The sequence below is a fragment of the Crotalus tigris genome, unplaced genomic scaffold (genome assembly GCF_016545835.1).
Source record: "Crotalus tigris isolate CLP2741 ecotype Arizona unplaced genomic scaffold, ASM1654583v1 scf7180000017753.6788120, whole genome shotgun sequence".
In the NCBI taxonomy this organism is placed as follows: Eukaryota; Metazoa; Chordata; class Lepidosauria; order Squamata; family Viperidae; genus Crotalus; species Crotalus tigris.
The window spans coordinates 670978-693321 of NW_024096615.1; the positions used below are offsets into that span (position 1 = coordinate 670978).

The 22344-nt window shown below is 42.3% G+C and overlaps 1 protein-coding gene across 4 annotated transcripts in view; it reads left to right on the forward strand.

The window, feature by feature from the left end:
- CRACDL (CRACD like) overlaps positions 1 to 22344 on the forward strand; it is a 91494-nt gene that overhangs the window by 59586 nt on the left and 9564 nt on the right. The window lies entirely within an intron of this gene.

Here is a 22344-nt window from a genome sequence, read left to right on the forward strand (position 1 = left end):
ACAGTTAAGCCTATAGCTGTTTTCATTATTTTGGTCACTTTCATATTTTCCATTTTTTCACTATGGTTCTTGAGTTTTATAACTAGAGCTTGCAGAACATTTGCATTTTCACATATTACAGTAGTGTCATTAGTCCGGGTTATTGATGTTTCTTCCATTAGTTTTAAAACTGTTATGTCCTGGGCCTGCTGAGTGACTCAGCAGGCTCAGGAAGCTGCAGAAGGGCCCAGGCAGACCACGTGGTTGCCCAGGACCAGACAGGCTGTCTCCAGCCTTGTGTGCGTGCTCAAGGCGGGAGAATGCTGTGGAATGATTGGCTGATGCTGTCCCTGCCAGGGGAATATAAAAGGCCCTGCGCCATTTTTGTTCTCTGTTCTGTTGGTGAATTGCAAATAAAGGAAGACTGTTTTTGTTACTCCGCTTCGTCTCCCTGCCTCTTCTCTGGAAACAGAACATTGGCGATGAAGGTGGGATCCCTGCAAGGAAAACAACAAAGAAAAAGCTGGGCTGACTCACAAAGAGAGGCCTGAAGCGCTGGGAAGTTCGGCGTTTGGAGATTGCGACTCTGCCTGTCAGTATGAGAATGCTGGAGGTGAGCTCAGCAAGAAGGACCTTTCTCAAACCTTGCAGCTAGAGGCGTTGACGAAGCTCCAGAGCACCAACAATGTCCAAAATCGGCCGTCTCTCGGAATTTGATACATCACATCCAGAACGCTGGAATTCCTATGTGGCTCAGGTGGAGAATTACTTCCGAGTAAACCAAGTGAGGGAAGATGGCATCAAAGCTGCTACTTTACTGTGTGTCTGTGGGCAAAAGACTTTCGATATAGCTGAGAATCTGGTCACCCCAGCACCACTAGAATCAATTGGTTATGCTGAATTGAAGAAGATGCTACGAGAACACTTCAAACCCAAGCTCTCAGTGATTGCATGGCGACATGCATTTGAGCAGAGGGACCAGAGGCCTGGTGAGTCTGCTGCGGACTTTATTGTTGCGCTCCAACAAGCAGCTAGGCCATGCGAATTCAAGGACCTGGAACAGAGGCTGCGGGATCGTTTAGTTTGTGTACTAAGAAGTCGTGAGCTGTAGCAGAAGATCTTCACCAAAGATGTCTCTTTCCAAGATGCCTTGAGAGAGATTGCAACTGAAGAAGCAGCGAGTGGCACTGTGAAGGCTTTGCGGCTCGCCAGGAGCCCTCCAGCGGCAGTCTCCATCCATCAAGAGGTCCCCCAGAAGGAATCCGAATAGGATCCAGAAGAGGAAGTGGACAGACTTCAGCAGGCAGCAGAGAGGAGGCCTAAGGAGTGTCCTGAAAAGGCAACTTCATTCCCTCGGTGTTTCGGATGTGGAGGACACCACAAGTGCTCCGACTGCCACTTCCGCTCCGCCATTTGCCAGGCATGTGGCTGGCAAGGCCACATTGCCTCCATCTGTTTGGATCACCAGAAGGACCAGTCTTTGGAAGAATTGCTTCAGAAAGGTACCAGGTCCCCAGCCAACACTGGGTGGGTTTCTGCACATCGCGCAGGAGCATTTTCAAAACGGGGGCACATAGGCCACTTAGGAAAAAGCTTCACATTGACGTGAAGTTGCAGGGGGTTTTCCTCTCGATGGAGTTGGACACAGGGTCCGCTTTATCGATCATTTCCCTAGACACTTTCAAAAAGATTTCCAGTAGAAGTGGCCTACGAGTTACTCAGGTCATCCAATTTAATCCTCACTGACTTCCAGAATTCCAGAGTCATGAAGGGGGAAGTCACACTCAACATGCAGTGTAAGGATTTTGAAGGGTTGCTAGATGTGGTGGTAGTTGGGGGTGATCGGACGAGTCTTATTGGACTTGATTGGTTCGAGGCCCTTGGGATTCAAGTGACTGGACTTCATAGTCTGCAAACGTCAGGCCTTGGAGAAGTTTGCAAGGAGTTTGCTGATGTGTTCAGTTCAGAGCTTGGCTCGTACAAGGGGCCTCCCATTGCTTTATGCTTAGACCCAGCTATCACACCCATCAGGATCAAGCCTTGAAGGGTGCCTTTTGCTCTGAAAAACAAAATAGATGCAGAACTGGACAAGCTGCTCCAGCAGGGCATCTTAGAACCCATGGACTGCCGTCCATGGGAAACCCCCATAGTCACGCCACTGAAGCCAATGGTGAAGTCCGGATCTGTGCGGACTATAAATGTACACTTAACAAAGCATTGAGGCAGCATGCCTACCCGGTGCCTGTGGTGAGCCCTCGGGGGGGGGGGGTTAATCTTTGCAAAGCTTGATTTGGCTCAGGTCTATCAACAGTTGCCATTTGATGAGGCAACAGCTGAGGCCCAAACAATTGTTACGCACTGGGGAGCCTTTAAAGTAAAAAGTTTGCAGTTTGGGGTTAACATAGCCCCAGGCATTTTTCAAAGTGTGATGGAGCGAACACTCCGTGGCATTCCTGGGGTCTGCCCCTACTTTGATCTGTCAATCTAGCTGAAAGGCTGAGGGCTGTCTTGCTGCGGTTCTGCCAAGCGGGGCTGAAGCTGAAGCAAGATAAGTGTAAAATTGGAGTTACCTCCACTGAATTTCTGGGGTTCCGTATTGATGCTGAAGGCATCCATCCTGCTGAATCGAAGCTCAAAGCAATTCAGCAGGCCTCAAGTCCCAAGTCCAAAAGCAAACTTCAGGCTTTTCTGGGACTATTAAACTTCTATCATGCATTCCTACCTCACAAGGCTGCAGTGGCTGAGCTATTACACTGGCTGTTGGACAAACAGGCTCCATGGAAGTGGACTAAGGTCCATGAAAGGAGTTTCACAGAGGTCAAGGCCTTGCTCTCTTCAAATGCAGTTTTAGCGCATTTCAATGAGTAATTGCCTGTGTGGATAGCCTTTGATGCATCCCCGTATGGGGTTGGGGCTGTGCTTAGTCACCTTAAGGCTGATGGGACACAAGTCCCTGTGGCCTACTATTCCAGGACTCTTTCATCAGCTGAGCATAATTATGTGCAGATTGACAGAGAAGCCTTAGCCATAGTGGCTGGCATAAAGAAATTCCATGACTTCTTATATGATCGCCACCTCACGGTCTATACAGACCATAAGCCCCTGCTGGGTTTGTTTACAACAAACAAACAAACCCCTCACATAATATCTTCTAGAATACTGAGATGGTCAGTTTTCTTGTCAGCATATGACTACACTCTGTGCAAAAACCAGACAAAGAAATAGGCCAGGCAGATGGCCTCAACAGATTACCCCTACAGCAGGTAGAGGCAGATCCTGCTCCTGCTCTTCACATTCTCTCCATTCAGGAATTGCCTGAGTCTCCCCTCAATGCTAGGGATGTGGCTGCTGAAACTGCCACTGATCACATGCTAACACGCATGCTGACATGGGTGCTGTCAGGATGGCCTGACATGTGCCCTGGTGCAGAATTCCAGAGCTTCTGGCAAAGGAAGCACGAGCTTTCCACATTCAAAGGGTGTGTCCTATGGGGTAGCAGGGTAGTGATCCCAGCCTCATTGAGGACTAGAGTTTTGCTCTCTCTACATGAGGGATATCCCGGAATTGTCCAGATGAAGGTGCTTGCACGCAGCCATCTTTAGTGGCCTGGGCTTGATAAAGAGATCGAGGCCCAAGTCCACAGGTATACTGTTTGCCAACAGTCCAGGCCTGAAATGCCCCAGGCTCCTGTACATAGGTGGGAGGAGACACATGCCCCTTGGTTGAGGGTTCATATTGACTATGCTGGGCCCTTTCAGGGGCAATTCTTCCTTTTCCCCGTGGTCAGCCATTCCAAGGGGCTAGAGGTCATTCCTGTCTCCTCCACTACTACTGCTAGGACTATCCAGGTGCTGAGAGGGATCTTCGCCTCCCATGGGCTTCCAGACATCCTTGTCTCCGACAACGGACCCCAATTCACTTCTTCTGAGTTTCAGGCTTTTCTAGAGGCCAATTTGATCCAGCACGCCACTTCAGCACTGTTCCATCCAGCTTCCAATGGCCAGACTGAGAGAATGGTGCGCACTACCAAAGATGCTCTCAAAAGACTCACTCATGGCAGCTGGCATCACAGGTTAGCTGACTTTCTTCTTTGCCAACGCACCACACCTTGCACAGCCACCGGGAAGAGCCCAGCAGAACTCCGCTGGGGTTGCCACCTCATCACGAAACTGGACAGGTTGCACCCAGACCGGGTGGCTTCACAGGTGTCACAGCTGCGGGAACCTAGGAGACTACAGGTGGGTGATCAGGTCTAGGCAAGGAACTATGGCCCTGGACATCTCTGGGTAACAGCAGTGGTATGCAAGTTCTCTGGGCTGCTGTCCTACGAAGTGGCCTTGGATGATGGTCGTGTGATCCAAGACATTGACCAACTGGGCTGGAGGCTTCCCAGCCACACTCCCGCTCCTGGCTCTGCTCTTGGGAAGGAGGACCACAATTATGATCGTGGACCACCCAAGTGGACCTTCACATGCTTCAGCACATGTTCCAGAAGGAGGTTTTGCCATGGAGGCGGCTCCTGACTCTGGCATAGACATCGGGTCACTGGGACATTGCTGTCAATCGGCTTCTCAGGCCACTCCACCTGCTGGTCTTGGGCTCGAGGGACAGTGCTCCCAAGAGGGGTCCATTGTGGGCTTGGGGAATTCTACCCCACACTGGACTTGGGGACTTCCACTCCCCTAAGGAACTCTGGTTTGGATTCAGAGGATCCAGCCAGTCAGCAGCGTGGGGGGTTGCCTGGCTCTATGGGGCACCAAAGTCCTGGTCTGCCCAGCCTGGCAAGCGAGCTGGCAGGCCAGGCATACACACTGGCTCCAAGAAGGTCAGAGCGGGTCAAGGGTCCACCCAAACACTTAAAGGACTATGTGAAGTTCCTGTCAAGTATGGGGGAAGCCTAGTAGTTCTCTATTAATCAGAACACACTCAAAAGAAGGGTGTTATACTTTATTAAAGTGACCAACTTTCTTACAATGAAAAGGAGGACACAAATAAATTGAAGAAAAAATATTGTAAATAAAAGAAACATTTTATTCATTGCAGCAATAACACAGAATACACTATAATATGATAAATGCATAATAAAAACATTTGTAACAATAACATTTTATATTGTAATTATGCTTACATGCCTGTTAATTATTATTTAAATGAGTACTTTTCCATTGAATGAATATTTTTTGTCAATGTATCATCTTCTAACAATATATTGGAAATATCTGAACAAGAAATATCCTTCATATTGAATTTTATGGCAAGTGCTGCAGCTAGAGTATCAACATTCAATCTCGATTTCTCACTTTTCCAAAAATCATTAGAAATTGAAAAAACCCTTTCAACTGATGCATTAGTTCCAGGGCAGCACAATGTAAATTGAACAAGAATAAATAAATTTTCACATGGAATATGTTCATTTTTGAAATGGCTGAATATTTCCACCCATCTTTTATCAGTTTCAATGTGTTTATTTTCCCATTGTATTAATTTTTCAGAATTTAAAAATACATTCAGTCTTTCTTCAAAGAGACAATTTTCGTCTATTTTAATGTCTGGCATTTCTTTAGATAAAAACTCAACACAAGATTCAACTTTTGTCCAATATACTTGCAATGAATTCAAAAACACCATTGGAAATGTTATTTCCTGTGATGTTTGTTTCAGACCATTCTTCGATATATTGAAAACATGTTTGGTAAAAATTCTGCACTTCTTTGATAAACTTTTCCGTTATGCCTGGATTTGATTCCTCTAAGTCTGACAATTTTCTTTTTATAACTAAAGGAAGAATTTTTTCTTCAAATTGAGTTTTATATTGAAGGATAAAGTCATTCAAAATAAAACTAATGTCTGTAGCTGAAATGTGTTCACCTTCAATCTTTTGAATTGTTTTGTGAAAAATAGATGCTTGATTATGTACAAAATACATTAATATCTCAGATATTTCATTATTGAAAAACGATTCCAGGATTTTAGGACATTTGTCTAAATTTAAAAAATATGAATGGAGAGGCTCAAATAATTGTAGTACATGCTCTATAGCAGGTGTTAGAGCAAGCCATCTAACTTTTGAATATCCTAAAAGTTTTTTGTATTGAACATTCGCTTCTTCACAAAATTGTTTTAAAGTAGCCACACTAACAGTAAAACAACTAAAATACAAATAAATTGTAGTTATTATTACTGCTACATCAATTGGCATGGCACATGACGCCGTGTTGATTGCATTTGACAAAATATGTGCATTGCAACCTATTCCTAGTATTTTCTTTTGGAGTAAATCTTGTAATTTTACATACACATTATTCACCTCTTTGCATCTTTGCCCACCAAAATTTGTGCTTGTATTATCAGCTGTTAGTGCAACAACTTTGGATTTCAAATTGTTTTCATTTATTACTCTGTATAGATGGTTTGACAAATTTCAACAGTTTTGCCCTCAATGGATTCTAAATTTAAAATTTTTACTTGAATGCCCTTGGTAACATTAAAATATCTTACTAGTACTGAATACAATTTAGTTTCATTATGATTGGATGCATCAGATAAAACCGTTACAAATAATAGCCTCGCATTTTGTCCTGGCGCATGAAAATTTAGCATCGTGAAACTTTTTCAATAATTTAATTGTACAATCCATACTACGAAAACTTTGATTGTGAATTATGGTATGGAATGCAAATGTTCCCTCCATTGCAGCTAACTGTTTTTCATCTTCAGAATACTTTGAAGTTTTTAAAAAACTTGTTACTTTACAACTGGAAGCAGATGCATCTGATGATTGCTTATGTTTCTTGGTGGTCAAGTGTTTCGTAATAGCTGCCCCCAACTGCAATACAAAATTCTCTGTTGCAAATATTGCAGAAAACAATGTTATCCTTCTTTGATGTGATGAATGGAAATTCCTTATTCAATTTATCGTTGAAATGGCATTTCCTCTTTTTTGATTTTTCCATCCCTAAATGGAAGTTAGTCTCCTCCACGTATCTTCGGGACTAACTAGGAGATGGTGTAGTTGGGTAGCAGGGAGGGGGTGCAAAGTTCCTGCCAATTCGCCTTCACTGTAGATAACTTGCATGTGCAAAGTTTGCTGGCCGGGTGTTTTGGCGCGCTCAGCAGCAATTCCTATTGGCTTTTGAAAGCCAATAGGGGGAGTAGCACAGCTCATGCAAAAGTTGAAAAAAAACATCAAAAAAAGGTGCCGGAACGCCATTCTGAGTGTTGTATGAGGGAAAAAAAGCCCTGCAGATTAGTCTTCAAATATTGAAAAGGAGGACATGTAGGAGGACACTTTTCGAGGGAGGACAGAACTTACAAAAGGAGGACTATCCTCCCTAATGGAGGACAGTTGGTCACCTTAATTATGGTACTATAAAGTGTGATGTATTATTGTTGGAATAAAGAAATGTAAATCTTGGGTTGCCTGTGAGCAGGCATAACTGTATTTAAAATAACAACATGCTCAATTGAACACGTATATATATGTATGGATGTACAAATAATAAGTGTGTTCTTATTGTTTAATCCAAGGGGGGAGGGGTGTTGTGTCCTGAACCTGCTGAGTGACTCAGCAGGCTCAGGAAGCTGCAGAAGGGCCCAGGCAGACCACGTGGTTGCCCGGGACCAGACAGGCTGTCTCCACCGTTGTGCACATGTGCAAGGCGGGAGAATGCCGTGGAATGATTGGCTGACGCTGTCCCTGCCAGGGGACTATAAAAGGGCCTGCACCATTTTTGTCATCTGTTCTGTTGGTGAATTGCAAATAAAGGAAGACTGTTTTTGTTACTCCGCTTCATCTCCATGCCTCTTCTCTGGAAACAGAACAAAAACCATCCTTATTTTCTTCCAGTCCAGTGATTCTCAACCTGTGGGTCAGGACCCCATTTGGGGTCGAACGACCATTTCACGGGGGTCGCCAAACAACGCAGTCCACCATTTTTTTCCCCTTTTCCTTAGCTGTGCTACTCCCTTTTATTCTATTGGCTTTTGAAAGCCAATAGAATAGACTCTCTTGAATAGAGTCTAATTCTATTGGCTTTCAAAAACCAATAGGAATTGTCCAGGCTGTCTCTGCCCTGCTGAGCCCGCCAAAAGTCCCATTCTGCAAACGGTGCTGCACCAGTTGAGTAGTCCTCGACTTACGACCGGTTGAGTAGTCCTTGACTTACGACCGGTTGGGGATCGAGGCATTAAAAAGGTTGAGAACCACTGTTCCAGTCCAACCTCCTGCAAAATATATTCAGGATATAGTTAAATAAATAAAGAAGAGAGTACACAGCCTTGCTTCACTTCTTGGTTGAACTGGAACTAATCTATTTTTCATATTCCATCCAATTTCTAGCTAGTCTATAAGTTTTGCAGAAAAACAATGAGATGCTCTGGGATTCCTATTTTTCTAAACGCATATCACAGCTTAATAAGATGGTTACAATTGCATTCTATAATCAATGAAGCACGTATTGACTTTTTTAAATATTCTCTGGCTTTCTTAATTGTCTAGCTCAGTGGTTCTCAACCTGTGGGTCGGGACCTCATTTGGGGTCGAACGACCATTTCACGGGGGTCGCCAACCCACTCTGTCCGCCATTTTTTTTACATCGTGGTGACCAAAACTGGATGCAGTATTCCAAGTGTGGCCTTACCAAGGCATTGTAGAGTGGCATTAATACTTCACGTGATCTTGATTCTATCCCTCTGTTAATGCAGCCTAGCACTGTGTTGGCCTTTTTGGCAACTGCAGCACACTGCTGGCTCATATTTAGGTGATTGTCTACTAGGACTCCGAGGTCCCTCTCACAGTTAGTAAAATGTAAAGTGAATTGGGATTCCTCATTGACTTTGCTAGTCAGAAAGTTGCAAAAGGTGATCACATGACTCCAGAACACTGCAACTGTGATAAGTATGAGTCAGTTGCCGAGGGTCTGAATTTTGATCATGTGATGGATGCTGCAACAGTTTAAATGTGAAAAAGGTCATAAGACACTTTTTTTCAGTGCCATTGTAACTTCAAATGGTCATTAAACAAATGTTTGTAAGTTGAGGACTACCTGTGTATGTATAAAAGAGAAAGAAATACGTAAAATATCTTACAATAAGAAAATTATTTTATTTAATACATATCCAATAAAGGTAACATCATGCCAGTATTCTCTATCTTTGTCAGGATGCCTTTAAGGTTAGTGATTTTATTAGATTGACAGATGAAAGAAAAGCAAGAATTACACTATTACAGTATTACATTAAGAAATCAAAATAAGCAGATAACAAATTTATCCCGAGGGACGTCATTGCCAGCTGTGATATCTGCTGCTATTTTCTCTCAGGATTTGAAGGTTATAAACAATCTTAGGTTCAAAATACAAATAATGACAAATGAAGGGTGTTATGTCCCGAGCCTTTGCAAACAGCTCGGGCGTTTGCAGGCAGTCCCGGGCAGGTGCAAAGCTGCCCGGGACCAGACAGGCTGTCGCCAGTGCCGTGCGCATGCGCGGGTGCTGGCGCGGGAAAAGTAACCCATTTACCCGGGAGTTGCCTATATAAGAGGCTGCGAGGCGTTTGGGCGAGGCTGAAGCCATCTTCCTGTAAGATGAACGCTGAATAAAAGAAACTGAGAACTCCAGCTGCTTCTCGTGTCTGTTTTCCCGCCACGGACTCAACACTGGCGACGAAGGTGGGATGCCTTGCACTATCTGGAAAGGAAGAAGTGTAAGCTTACCCAAGGAGTCCTGAGCGGCGGAAGAGGAATGGCGTCGACTCGGCAGCTGCCCGCCATTCCGGTGCGCATTCGGGGGTAGGCTGGCTGATAGACCCGTCTCCTGAAGATACGAAGATGGCGAAAATCGGAAGGCTTTCAGAATTCGACGTCTCACATCCAGAGCGGTGGGAGTCCTACGTATCCAGAATGGAGAACTACTTCAAGGCAAACCAAGTGAGGGAAGATAGCTTGAAGGCGGCTGCACCCCTGCCTTTGCGGTTTTTGCGGCCAAGACGCCTTCGGAAAATCGCAGAACAGAGGAAGAAAACCTTGCAGAACCTGTTCCAGTAGAGTCTGTAAAGCTACGCAGCACTGAAGACGCTGCTGAAGGAGCACTTCCACCCCAAGGGTCCGTTATCTCATGGGCGCAACACTTCGAACAAGAGGGATCAACGGTACGGTGAGTCAGCCAAGGAATACATCGACCGCGTACGGAAGGCCGCCAAGCCCTGCGAGTCAAGACCTCGTAGGAACGACGGAGGGACCAGATTCACGTGTGCGGGTTAAGGCATCGAGAGCTAACAACAGAGACTTTTGCGAATAAGGAAGAATTGATCTTCCAAGACGACATTAAGGGAAGCACCGCCAGCAGACGAAGAGCAGGCATGGTGCCGTCAAGAAACATGCGGCCGATCAGAGCAGTGCAGAGGGTGCGTCCGTGCACCAGGAAGACGTCCGACGAAACTCCGAGGAGGATCTGGACGAAGAAGTCGACCGTCTACACCCCGCGAAGGAAGAGAACCAGAAGGGAAGCTCTTCGGCTCCGCTCAAGTGCATCGGCTATGGAGGTCGCCACAGGAGAACCGACTGCAAGTTCCGCTCCGCTACCTGCCGGGCATGCGGCAAACAAGGGCATATTGCAGCTGTGTGTCTGAGCCGACGAAAGGCACAACCCCAAGAAGAACGCCTGAAAGGTACCAGATTCCCCCGCCAGAATAGGGTAGGGTTTTGCGCTTCGCGAAGAAGCATCTGTAGAACAGGCACACACAAGCCCATGAAGAAAAAGCTGTCACTCAACGTGAAGCTACAAGGGGTTCCATTATCTATGGAACTGGACACAGGGTCTGCCCTGTCCATCATTTCATTGCATACATTTAGGAAGATTTGTTCCATAGTGGGACTAAGGCCAAGTTAAGGCCTTCTGATATTGTATTAACAGATTTTCAGAACTCAAGAGTGTGTGTTAAGGGGGAGGCCACCCTTAACGTGCAATACAAGAGTTTTGAAGGTCCATTAGACTTATTAGTAGTAGGGGGTGAACGAACGAGTCTCATAGGACTCGATTGGTTTGAGGCCCTGGGGATACACGTCACAGGACTCAACAGCTTACAAACACTAGACCTACAGGAAGTCTGCAAAGAATTTGCAGATGTTTTCAGCCCCCAGCTGGGCACATTCAAAGGACCACCTGTGTCCTTAAAGCTAGACCCCACTGTCACTCCCATTAGGATTAAAGCAAGAAGGGTCCCTTTTGCTTTAAAAAGTAAGATTGACACTGAACTAGACAAACTAATCCAACAGGGAATCCTAGAACCTGTTGATTCCAGCCCGTGGGAGACCCTCATTGTCACGCCTCTAAAGGCAAATGGGGACATTTGCATTTGTGCTGATTACAAATGCACACTCAATAAGGCATTGCAGCAACATGCCTATCCTGTTCTTGTGGTCAGTCACATCCTGGCCTCTCTCAAGGGGGGGCGTGTTTTTGCAAAGCTTGACCTAGCCCAAGCATATCAACAGCTGCCTGTTGATGATGATGCTGCTATAGCTCAGACCATTGTGACCCACAGGGGAGCCTTAGGTAAAAAGGCTACGGAGTGAATGTCGCTCCTGGGATTTTCCAACGCGTAATGGAAAACACACTACGAGGTATACCAGGGGTCTGCCCCGACTTTGACGATGTCTTGATTGCAGGAGACTCCACACACATTCTAGCTGAAAGGCTTAGGGCTGTCCTGTTAAGATTCAGGAACTCAGGCCTCAAGCTCAGAAAAGACAAATGCAAGATTGGGGTGCCTTCTACTGAATTTCTGGGATTCAAAATTGATGCTGCTGGGATTCATCCTGCTGAATCCAAACTAACTGCTATTTTAGAAGCACTCCAGGCCAAGTCTAAGGCCAACTTCAGGCCTTCCTAGGCCTCCTGAATTTCACAATTCTTTTCTTCCACATAAAGCTAGTGTAGCTGAGCCTCTTCACAGGCTACTAGACAAACAAGCTGTGTGGCTGTGGTCACAAGCACATGAGCTTGCTTTAAAGAAGTCAAGGCCCTTGGCTCACTTCTACACAGTGTTCTTGCACATTTCAACGAGTCTCTTCCTGTGTGCATCGCTTGTGCTCGTCCCCCTAACGGGGTTGGAGCTGTCCCTGAGGTCACCTCTAGTTCTGATGGAACTCAGGTTCCTATTGCATACTACTCCAGAACATTGTCTTCTGCCGAGCGCAACTACGCTCAGATAGACAGGGAGGCTCTGGCTGTTTTTGCTTGAATTAAAAAATTCCACGATTTTCTATATGGCAGGCATTTCACGGTCTTCACTGACCATAAGCCTCTGCTGGGACTGTTTACCACACGTAAGCAGACTCCCCACATCATTTCCCCTAGAATCCTTAGGTGGTCTATTTTCTTGTCTGCATATGATTTTTCATTACTCCACAAGCCTGGGAAAGAAATGGGCCTCTGATGGCCTCAGTAAGGTTGCCCCTGCCATTAGTAGATAGCTGACCCTGCGCCAGCTGTCAACATTCTATCAATCCAAGCCTTGCCCGAGCTCCCTCTTAGTGCCAGGGATGTTGCCGCTGAAACAGGTACAGATAACACACTTTCACGTGTCCGTTCCTGGGTTTTGTCTGGTTGGCCTGAGCACTGCCCTAGTCCTGAGTTTCAGAGTTTCTGGTCCAAAAGGAACGAGCTGCCCCTTTCTCAGGGTTGTCTGCTTTGGGGAAACAGAGTTGTCATTCCCACCTCAATGAGGACTAGGGTCTTAGAATCCCTCCACGAGGGTCATCCTGGCATTGTTCGTATGAAGGCTCTTGCGCGCGGCCACTTGTGGTGGCCCTGCTTTAGATAAGATATTGAGTGCTAAGGGTACACGCATGCCACCTGTGCCAACGATCTCGCCCAGAGATGCCCCAAGCTCCTGTGCATAGATGGGAGGAAACACAGTCCCCATGGTCTAGGGTTCACATTGACTACGCTGGGCCCTTTCAGGGCCAGTTCTTCTTGGTCCTTGTTGACAGCCATTCAAAATGGCTTGAGGTTGTGCCTGTCTCATCCACCACCACTGCAAATACTATTCAGGTACTGAGGGGGATTTTTGCTGCACACGGGCTGCCAGATGTCATTGTGTCCGACAACGGCCCTCAATTCACCTCCTCCGAATTCCAAGCTTTCTTACAGGCAAACCTGATTCATCATGCCACGTCTGCGCCTTTTCACCCGTCCACCAACGGTATGGCTGAACGCATGGTGCGCCTCGCAAAGGACGCCTTGAAGAGACTCACCTACGGGGACTGGCATCACAGGTTGGCTGACTTTCTCCTTTCTTATCGCACCACACCGTTCTACAGGGAGAAGTCCAGCTGAACTTCGTTGGGGGCGCCAACTTACTACTAGACTTGACCGGTTGCATCCGGACAGACTGCCTTCATCTACCTCACATCCTAGGGCACCTAGACAACTACTTGTGGGTGCCCCGGTTTGGGCTCGCAACTACGGGCCTGGTCATACATGGGTCCCCGCTTCTGTGTCCAGGATCAAGGTCCTCTCTCCTACGAGGTTGCCCTGGACAACGGTCGTGTCCTGCGTCGGCACATCGACCAACTTCGCTCTAGGCGAGACTTTTCTGATGAGACTCCTGGGTCTTTTCCAGGGGGGGAGGGGGACCCTTTGGAGCAAAGGGAAGGGCAAGAGCTACTGCCCATCTCCGCTGAGGGAGCCACAAACGCCCCATCCCAGGATTCTGCAATTGCTCCGAAAAGGAAGTCATGGAGCTTACCCACACAACAGGCACTCACGCCTACTCCAGCCAGGGAGTCACCCCGGGGGCATACTCACTTTCCACATACATCACACAGCACTCCAGCAACGGAGGATACCCGGGGGCATCCCAACACATCATTCCCCGCAAGAGAGCTGGCACACAGTTCCCAAGGTTGGCCTGACCTTACCCCAAATCCTACAGGGGGTCAAACATACACAGAGCTAGTCGAGGAACCAAGTCCCGACTACAACACCCCTAGCACAAATCAGGGAACACCTGAGTTTTGGGAAAGTACAGAAACCCACATGAGCCCGAGCACAGAATGGGGTTCAGGGATGGGACAGCCTCCTGACAGGTCTTGGACTGACCTAGGAGGTTCTACAGAGACGCCCAGCAGTGGCTATCACTTCAAGGGGCCTGAGGGTCTACAGCTAGGTAGGACAACCATGTCACAAAGCAACAGAAGCCCTGGCCTGACGAGCCCGGTGGGCAAGCAAGCAGGCCAGGCATCGGGGCACAGTCCTTGGAAGACACCAGGGCACAATAGAGAGAACAGGCTCACGCCTCCCTCCAGTCAGGGGACTTATGCCAGTAACCCAGAGCTAAGAAGGTCCCAGAGAGCAAAGAAATCTCCTAAGTATCTAGAAGATTACATAACATTGCTGGCAAGGCAAAAGCCAGTAATCAGTGGGAGCACTGGGGAGCAAAATGTCATATTAAATAAATGTTGTATGTTGGTAGTAGTTTTAGCCCGGGGGAAAGGGGTGTTATGTCCCGAGCCTTTGCAAACGGCTCGGGCGTTTGCAGGCAGTCCCGGGCAGGTGCAAAGCTTCCCGGGACCAGACAGGCTGTCGCCAGCGCCGTGCGCATGCGCGGGTGCTGGCGCGGGAAAAGTAACCCATTTACCCGGGAGTTGCCTATATAAGAGGCTGCGAGGCGTTTGGGCGAGGCTGAAGCCATCTTCCTGTAAGCTGAACGCTGAATAAAAGAAACTGAGAACTCCAGCTGCTTCTCGTGTCTGTTTTCCCGTCACGGACTCAACAAAGGTGAAGCTGATTTTAAAAGTAAAGAGGAGAGAGATCAACTCATCCATGTTGCTGAGTTTTTAAAAATAAAATCCTATTTCTTGGGAAGAGATGTAAATGTACTTCCATCATGCGTGGTCTTAGCCTCAGTGACAATGCAATGCAGTACAATACAATTTGGAAGAATGAGAATAAGATGTGCTGTTTTAGATGCAGGCAAGCTGATTTTCTATGTTACATTGCTTGATTAGGCCAGAGGCCCATCTAATCTACTGTTTTGTCAAATGTCAGGGCAGTCATCAGATGCTCAGGCAATTGGTTCTTTGGATCCAGTGACAGTGAGCACACCAATGGTAGATTTTAAGCTTTATTATTAATTAAAGAAAACAAAATTTAAGGCATAATATAAAAAGCAGACATACCAAGCAAAAAAATACCCAAATCTCTTGCAAACTGTCAGAAGCTCCTTAACAATGACAGCAGAGATACCCAAGGATGATCAGTTTCCATAGAATTCATTGCTAGGTTTTGTGCAAAAGCTTCCAACATAAAGGCTACCTGTAGTTAGTACTAGGGTTTTTATTAAAATCTGGCATCATGATTTCATGGACCTATGGTCATAAGCCTGCAAGATCTGACCTTGACCAGGTAGCACATAATGGAAACCGAAAGTCTGAGACTTTCACAAATAAAAAAAGATTTGCAGTTGTGTGAAGATTCCCCCCCCCCCCAGCAAGCAAGAATGAAAAACAAGCAGGTTAGCTCAGAATAAGTTCTAGCCTTGTCTTAATATGAAGGAGAAATCAAAACAAGTAACTAAAGTCAAAATACAATGGTCTTCCACATTGGCACCAAATCTACTCCCTTCCTTGAAAAGCAGGAATGCTAAGTTCAGCTCAGTCAGTTCAGTCCTTTCCAAACTATTTTTCTTTATGAAATTTGTTTCTAAGGCCCTTTAGTCTTAACTGATAAGTAAGTGATTCAATACCACAATGGTATTTTTTTTATATACATTTTTATTTTTAACCAACAAGACAAAACAAAACAAAGCAAAACATAACACACATACACACACAATATATACTCCTCCTTTTTTTACAGCAATTACATAACAGTAATCTAATATTTACATTTCCCCCTTATTCTTCTTTAAATATTTGTCCTTATAGCCCCATTATTTCTTATTTACATTTTTTTCCTTCATGTTCTATTTCTTACTAAGAATAATTCATATTATTATTATTATACATTATTGTACACATATTTTCACTTTTGACCTTTCTATATTTATTCTCCTCTATTATTTCTAGTCTCCAACCAGACATACATCTTGTTCCATACTATATAATACTCTGTGTCTTCCTTTTCTTTTATCTCTTTTGTTAATTTGTCCATCTCAACACAGTCCAGGATTTTTCTTATTACTTCTTCCTCTGATGGTATATTCTCATTTTTCCAGCACTGTGCATATGCTATTCTTGCCGCCGTTATTATATGTAAAATTAAGTACCATATTTCTTTACTATATTTTCTATTTAAAATACCCAACAAAAAGATCTCTGGTTTCCAGTCTACGGGTTGGTCTATTATTTCTTGGATCCATTTTCTTATTGTAGACCAGTATTTTTTTGCAACTGGGCATGTCCACCATAGATGATAATATGTTCCATGTACTTTTTTACATTTCCAACATGTTGGCGAATTATTCTGGAACATCTTGGCAAGCTTTGCAGGTGGAAGATGCCATCTGTAAAACATTTTCAACTGGTTTTCCTTGAATGCTGCCGACATAGTCAATTTTATATTTATTTCCCATATTTTTTCCCATTTCTCCAATTCTATATTATATCCGAAATTTTTTGCCCATCTAATCATTGTGTCTTTGACAACCTCGTCTTCCATTTTATATCTCAATAGGTATTTGTATAAATTGCTAATTAATTTTATTTCTGTTCCATGTATAATTTTATCCAATTCTTGCGGCTCTTTTTGGATTTCATATAATTTTTTGTCCTCTGTATATTTAGATTGAATTTGTGTAAATGTCCACCAATCAATCTCTCTGCCAATGTCTTGTTCCAATTCTTGTTTTGTTTTCAAATTTCCCTGTTCATTTACTAATTCCTTGTATCTAATTATCTTATTTATAGCCAATAGGTTTGGGTATTTCAGAGCTTCTGTTGGGGATAGCCACATTGGAATTCTTGTATAATGTTTTTGTTTTATTTTTTCCCAAGTCTGTAGCAATGCATTCCTAACTATGTGTCTTTGAAAATATCTGTGTATTTTATGTTTTTCATCCCATAGGAATGCATGCCACCCTGCTTGCAAATCATGTCCTTCTATTGTTAAGACTCTAGTATTTTTCAAATCCATCCACTCCTTTAGCCAAGTTAAGCTTAATGCTTGATAGTATATTTCCCACTCTGGTAACGCCAATCCCCCTTTATCTTTCGTGTCTTGCAAAAGTTTTAATTTAATCCTGGGTTTTTTCCTTTGCCATATAAATTTAGTGATCAATTTATTTAATTCTTGAAAGAATGTTTTCCCTAATTTTATTGGAATAACTTGGAACAGAAATAATATTTTTGGCAATACATTCATTTTGACCATAGCGGTCCTCCCTAAAAATGAAATTTGCAAATTTTCCCAATTTTCTAAATCTTTTTTTATCTGGTGTAGTATTTTATCATAATTGTCCTCCTTAATCGAGGAGCATTTCGCTATAAGCCAGATCCCTAAGTATTTTATTTTCTTGGTTATACTTATCTTTGTTTTATCTTCCAATTCCCTTTCTTGTGCCTTTGTAAGATTTTTTGTTATTAATTTGGATTTATTCCTATTAATCTTAAGTCCGGCTACCTCGCCAAATTCTTCTATTTTTTGAATCAATTTAAAGCTGGTTTCTAATGGATCTTCCAAAATAAATACCAAGTCATCAGCAAAGGCCTGGACCTTATATTCTTCCTTTTTAATTTTTAAACCCTTTATTTCTTGGTCCCCTCTGATTTTTGTAAGAAGTATTTCTAATGATAAAATAAATAGAAGAGGAGAAAGTGGGCATCCTTGTCTTACTCCTTTGGTTATATCAATTTTTTCTGTCATTTCCTCATTTATAATTACCCTAGCTGTTTGTTTAGTATATATTTTCTCAACCATCTTTCCAAATTTCATCCCAAAATCCATATAGTACAATTGTGTTATAATAAAATTCCAATTCAAATTATCAAATGCCTTCTGGGCATCAAGAAAAACCAGCATAGCTTGTCTTTCAGGATGGACTTTGTAAAATTCTAAAGTATTCAGTATTATCCTCATGTTATTTTTTATTTGTCGTCCTGGTAAAAATCCATTTTGATCTGGGTGAATATAATTATTCAAAATTTTCTTTATCCTTTTTGCTATTATTGTTGTAAATGTCTTATAATCTGTATTCAGTAAAGAAATTGGTCTATAATTTTGAATTTGTTGGAGGTCTGAGTCTTCCTTAGGAATGAGGGTGATGATTGCTTCAGTCCAAGTTGCCGGTATCTTCGCCTCTTCCAACACCTCATTGTAAATCTCCAATATTATCCATTGTAGTGACTCTTGTGTATTTTTATAAAACTTGACCGGAATTCCATCTGGGCCTGGTGATTTGTTGTTTTTTTGTTTTTTCAATGCTATTTCTAATTCTATTGCAGTTATTGGTCTATTCAACATTTTCTTTTGTTCTTCAGTAATTTTACCCATTTTTGCTGCCTCAATATATTGTTTGACTTTATCATCTGGTATATCTTCCTGATGGTATAGCTTTGAAAAGAAATTTTGTATTATTTTCTTTTTTTCTTCCCGTCTATATTGTACTGTTCCACTTTCATCTTGTAGTTGGTATATTGTTCTTTTGCCTTTTTCTTTTTTTAATTTATAAGCCAACCATCGACCAGTTTTATTCGCATTTTCAAAGTAATTTTGTTTTGCCATCCTGATTTTCTGTGCCATTTCTTTTTGTGTTGTCAGGTTAATCTTTTGTTTTATAATATTCCATTTTTCTTTTATCTTTTTATTTTGTGGGTCCTTCTGTAGATCACCTTCTATTTTTTTTAATTCTTCTTGTAATTTCCCTTGTTGAAGTCTCCTATCTTTATTTTTCTTTGAGTTGTATGCGATTGTCAATCCCCGTATGTAAGCTTTTGTAGTATCCCACAAATTTTGTGTTGATGTCTCTTCCTTTTTATTTACCTGAAAAAATAATGTCAACTCCTTTTCTAGCATCTGTATATATTGTGATTATTCAAATAACAGTAATAGTGAATGAAATTAAGAGTGGTGATAATACTTAGAGAATAGTATATGTATATGCATCGTATGTAGTGCTATAGAAATATATATAAGAGGTGTTTAGAGTATTATAAATTTTACTAGATAAACAGTGGGATAAGGAAAGGTACAACTCTACTTGTAATTTTACTTTTCAAGGTTAATCCTAAGAATAACGTTCTATAAAGGTATTCTATAAAGGTATTATAATCATATATATTGATACATAATTAGAAATATTGTATCTCACCTCCCGTCTACCAGCCATTTGGAAACCCGCCCTTATTGACAAACGACTCCCTAACACAAAAAATGATACCAGACCCACACTCACAAAAACCACACAGGATGTCACCACCACACATCCATGCAAAAAGCAAACCCAAAGCCACACCGACAGTGAGGCATGACCACAAACCAGAAGCCAGACCACAGCTGCATCATTAGCCACTTTAAACCCCTCCAATCCATACATGAAGCAAACTGACACCCTCCATGAAGATGAGGCACGACTACGAACGCGAAGCCAAAAAATAGCAAGGCAGCCCAAAATCTTAAAACCCTCTGCAAACTCAGACTAACCTGAGCAAACCAAACAGAACACTCCCCCAGCCAATCAGAGCACAGCCAATCAGAGCACAGCCAACCCCCCAGCCAATCAGAGCACAGCCAAGCCCCTAACCAATCAGAACACACCTCCACCCAATCAGAACACAGCCAAGCTCCCACCCAATCAGTTCATACCCCCACTGGCAGTTAAAAGGAAGAAACAGCTAAGACCACACATTGCTGCTCGAAGCACGAAGCTGAAAACACCAGCCTGAAGATGACGAATGGGACTTCGTCGAAACGTCGCCAAGACACTTCCAATTTTATGCGGGAGAAAACCCGAACAACCAAAGACTACATACATATATTAATATCTCAGATATATATTAAATATATATATATATATATATATATCTATATATATATATATATATATATATATATATATATATATATATATATATTCTTTACTATCTATATTATATATATATTAGCATATTTAAGCTTAGACTATATAGATTGAAAACTAACTTGATCAACAAAAATAACTTGCCATAAATTGGTATATGCAAAAGTGGAGAAATATTATTCAAATAATAAAAATGACAAGTACCGCAACAACAACTAAAGTCGGCAAAAAAACAGTTACAAATCCCACACCTATAATGGCCTCTCCTACAGGTCAAAGAATGATAGCAACCATGTTGGGGAAAGAAAAAGCAGAATTGGCAATGAACCCACAGAGCATGCAGATAATTCTACAAATGATTCAGGAAACAATGATGATGACCCAAGAGGCAATAGCAAACAATCATGAAAAAACGAAAACATATCACAAAGAAATTAAGAATTAAATTGGAGAAATGAGAGATGAAATTAAAAACATGAATGATAAGTTAGGCAATATACAACCACAATGGTATTGAAAGACAAATGTGGATCAGTTTATTTCGAAACCTGGAATAAATTTTACTGCTGGAGGGATTCGAGGAGGACGGTTGGGATTATAGGCTAGTGTTAAGATAGAAATATATGTAATTTTAGGTTAGCAAATAGAGAAATAGATTAAGTATTGTATATAAAATTTAGATGTATATTCAGAGATGAAGAATCTATTGTAAAATGTGAAATAATTTGATAAGAATGTATATACTGGAATGTCATGTTATATCCAATGTTTCTTTTAATTGTATTATAAATAAAATTATTTAAAAAAAGTAAGTGATGATGATGAGGAGGATGTTATCCCTTAAATTGTATCTGACTCTTGGCAATTTTATGGGCCAGGTTTCTCCATGTTTTCCGATCCTGCACTACTTGATAAGTAAGTAGTTATCATAAATAGCAGATCAAATCACAAGTTACACATTTATGATGAATAGTCATAGATAGATAGCTTCTCTTCCTTTCTCCCAGATATGGGAGAAACTTCTCCACAAGTTGTGCAGCATTTCAGCCTCCAAAGTGCTTCAGAGTTCATGGGAAGCAAAATATAACATCTGCCTGCAATATTTTGAACTAGATATGTTTTTCCCAGTGTAGAGTAGCTGTTTGCCACAACTTTCCAAAGTACAATTTGCAAGCAAAGACTATATTTATTTATAATTTGTGTGTTTAATTTGTGTGTTTAATCTGATAGTTTAATGCTTCATTTTTAATAAAAATAAACATTGGAATATATACTTAATGCTGAAAGCATAATAGTATTTAAGTTATAACAGATGATTGACTGGCATTCTGAAATGAAAGCAATAGGTCTTTATTGTAAACACATCAAAAGAACTGAGTTGCTTTTGTTGAATAGTGAAACATCTGCTGGTTAAATGAAAGTTATAGATCTAATATGACTGGTAGCTTCTTGCCCAACTGAGAAGAAATTAATAGAGAAGTACTATTTTTTTTCATTCTGATCTTGGAGTGGAAATCAAGGAAGCCAGTTGATTTTTTTTTCTCAATTACATTATCAATAGATGCACTTGATTGATAACCAGCCGCACCAACAGGCTGAAGAACAGTTTCTGCCCATGAGCTGTCAGACTCCTGAATGGGAAATAATTCCATGTATGATAGACCTGTGGGGCCGACGCATTGTGCAATAAGTTCACGTGGTGTAATAAGATTGTATGTTGTTGTCACTGTGAGTTGTGTCTGGGGGAGTGTACGAAGGGAGGCTTAGCCAACCTCATTGTACACATGTTGTACTTTGACAATAAAGGTTGATTTGATTTGTGGTTTTATGGTAAGCCTGTATGACTTTCCAAACAAAGCACAAATTCCATAGAAGACAAAGACAGAGCTTTTATTCTACAGATATTTCAAAAACAAGGTTGTGGATCTTGCTCAGTTTGATAATAATGGCTGTTTGTTTTAGAAAAGCTTATTGGGTTTGTATTGATAAAGGTTCCAAAGCCAAGAAAACATTTTTTATATACTTCTCATTTCTACTTTGTAAGGCAGTGCTTTTTTTGATATTTAAGAACATTAAAGGGAGAATGGATTCTGAAATATTTTGACTCCTAACAAATGCAAGTTTTATAGTATGTACCCACTTGATTCATTCACACACATGCAGCTGCCCAGAAATGTTTTGGAGTCAGGCCATTCCTAAATCTAATAAATACATCAATAAAAGATTACACTGCTTTGGTGTATTGAAAATCTGGGACAAACATACTTGTTTTTATTATGGGTTCAATAAATGTTTTTGGTAAGATGGTTGCATGGATAGTTTGTTGAAGACAAATCTAAAATTTCATAA